Here is a 3,117-nt window from a genome sequence, read left to right as displayed (position 1 = left end):
AGGGGAGGAGCAAGGAGCTAGAGAGAGAGGGACAAGTAGACTCCACACAATGTGGAGCCTGATTCGGGACTTGATCTCATGACTCTGAGATCATAACCTGAGCTGAAATCAGAGTCATGTGCTCAACTGACTGAGTCACTCAGGCCCCCCTCGAGCTACCTTCTATTAAGCCAAATATTACAGAGATTTTTAAAAAAAAGTAAAACAATAACACTTTCTCACCAAATTTTCTTTGTTTTGAAAAAATGGATATTTTTATTTTCTCATAGATATGCCTGTTCAAAAATACATATTTCAAAAAAAATCATGAATGTTTTCATTCAGTGGCTTATCAGTTATTTTTCAGTATTAAACTAGTTTTAAATTTTCTCAGATTTCATTTTTAAGAGACATTTTTTGGAACAGTTTTATTTTTTATTATCTGTTTTTTTTTTTTTTTAATATTTTATTTATTTGAGAGAGAGAGAGAAGAGCGCACACAAGCAGGGGGAGGGGAAGAGGGAAAGGGAAAAGCAGACTCCCCACCAAGCATGGAGCCTGACTCAGGGCTAGACTCAGGGCTCATTCCCAGGACCCTGAGATCATGACCTGAGCCCAAGTCAGATGCTTAACTGAGCCACTCAGGTGCTCCTTATTTATTTTTAAGTACTCTCTACAGCCAACATAGGGCTCAAACTTCACAACCCCCAAATCAAGAGTCATAAGCTCCACCAACTGAGCCATCCAGATGCCCCTACAACAATTTTGGATTTTAGAAAAAAATCGAGCTCATAGTACACAGAGTACTCCTGTGCTGCATCCAGTTTCCTTTATTGATGACTGGTATGGTACATCTGTTACAATTAGAGAACCAAAATGATACATTATTGTTATCATCTAAACTACATAGTTTATTGGATTTCCTTAGCTTCTACTTAATGTCTTTTTTTTCTATTCCAGGATTCCATCCAGAATACTTTATTATATTTAGTTGTCATTTCTCCTTAGGCTCATCTTGGCTAGTATTGTTTCTCAGACTTTCTTTTGTTTTGATAACCTTAACAGTTTGAGGAACACTAACCAACTAGGGATTTGTGTAATGTTTTTCTCATAGTTTAAATGAGGCTATAGGTTTTGGGGAGGAAGACCAATAGAGATGAAGTGCTGTTTTCATCACATTAAATCCAGGGCACACACTGTCAGAGTAACTTCTCATTGTTGATGTTGACCGTGGTCACACATAGCCAAGGTGGTGTTTGTTGTTTCTCCACTGTAAAGTCACTCCCCTAGCCCCTTCCATTCTGTACATTTTGGGAGAAGCTCATTAAGTGCAGGCCACATCTAAGAAGTAGGTCTATTTTCCATCTCTTTGAGTATCTACATATATTTTTTTGGAATTCTTTTTGCATGGGAGATTTGTCTCATTGTTCCCATTATTTATTTATTCAATTATTTATTTATATCAGTATGTAATCATGGATATTTATGTTATATTTTGGATTATAATCCAATACTACCTTATTCATTTTGTTGTTCACATTGTTTCGGCTTTGACCACTGCATGCTCTTTCAATTAACATACTCATATGATTTCTTTTTTTTTTTTCTCATATGATTTCTGAGTGTGTGTGTGTGTGTGTATAGCATTTCCTCACTTTCTGAAACTACAAAAACATCCAGGCTGAACTTGTCTTTTCCTGCCCCAGTCCTAGAATCAGCCACTATTCCAAAAAGTCTTGGTTCTATCAGAAAGTGGTATTGAAAAACAAAGATCTGGTGCAAGGTGTGCTTGCTGCTACTGGGGTGTCATTGCATCTAAGCCCTCTCAGCTGACAGAGCAAGATGTGTGTTCACTAATCTGTCTTTATACACATATTTATAAATATTTACATATGTAACTATCTGTATCTATATTTAGGAAAACATGCTCATATTGATGTCTCCAGGTTGAATCCATTACCAGGTGAATCATTCTACTCTCCTCCTCATACTTATCTGAAAAACTCCAACTGCAACAGTGAGAACCTTGAGTCCCACCATATGTCATCCATTTATTTCTTTAATTCCAGTATACATGCATAGCAGGATCAGAATTGTTAACCCATACCCAAATGGTAATGAACTTTATCAACTAGAATACAGTGGTTTTTTTTTTTAATTTCATTTATTTATTCATGAGAGATACAGAGAAAGAGAGAGAGAGGCAGAGACACAGGCAGAAGGAGAAGGGGGCTCCAAGCAGGGAGCCCAACGTGGGACTTGATCCCGGGTCTCCAGGACCACGACCTGGGCCAAAGCCGGCGCTAAACTGGTGAGCCACCCAGGCTGCCCTAGAATACAGTGTTTATGCACATTCTCTTTAGCCTTTAGTCTCATAGATTCTATTCGTTTCCAAATGAGTACCTTTCCCCCCAACTTATTCAGTGAGGTTGTTTCATACATTGTGATACAGTTAGATCATTTTGTCACATTCTATGTCCCAACTAGGATTCTCTGATCTCCTAAATGATTTCTTTTAATTTGCATATATTAGGGTCCACTGAGTGTGCAATGAAGTTCTATGAATATTGATAAATGCATAGTGAAGTATCCGCAATTACAGTATCATACAGGATAATTTCAGCACCCTAAAAAATTCCCTATGCTTTACCCATTTCCTGCAGGCCTGGGCTAATCGTTGACATTTACTGTTGCCTTTTCCAGAATGTCATGTAACGAGAATCATACAGTATATAGCTTTTTCAGACTGGCATCTTTCACTTAGGAATGTGCATTTAAAATTCATTTTCATGGCTTGATTTCTTTTGGGTGCTGAATAATATTCCATTGTATGAATGCAGCACAGTTAGCTTATTCATTCATCTATTGAAGGACATATTGGTTCTTCCAGTTTTTGGAGTTATGAAAAAAAGATAATGTAAACATTTGCATGCAGATTTTTGTAAGGACTTATCTTTGAATCAATTGGGTGAATATCTTGGAGTGCAATTGCTGGTTTATATGGTAAAACTATATTTAACTTTACAAGAAACTGCCAAACTGTCTTCCAAAGTGGGCTGTACTATTTTACATTGCCAACAGCAATGAATAAGAGTTCCTGTGCTCTGCATTCCCACCTGCATTTGGTGTTGCCAGTGT

The sequence above is a fragment of the Vulpes vulpes genome, chromosome 6, assembly GCF_048418805.1.
Source record: "Vulpes vulpes isolate BD-2025 chromosome 6, VulVul3, whole genome shotgun sequence".
In the NCBI taxonomy this organism is placed as follows: domain Eukaryota; kingdom Metazoa; phylum Chordata; class Mammalia; order Carnivora; family Canidae; genus Vulpes; species Vulpes vulpes.
The sequence above is the reverse complement of the archived record's forward strand: the minus strand, read 5'-3'. Positions refer to the sequence as shown.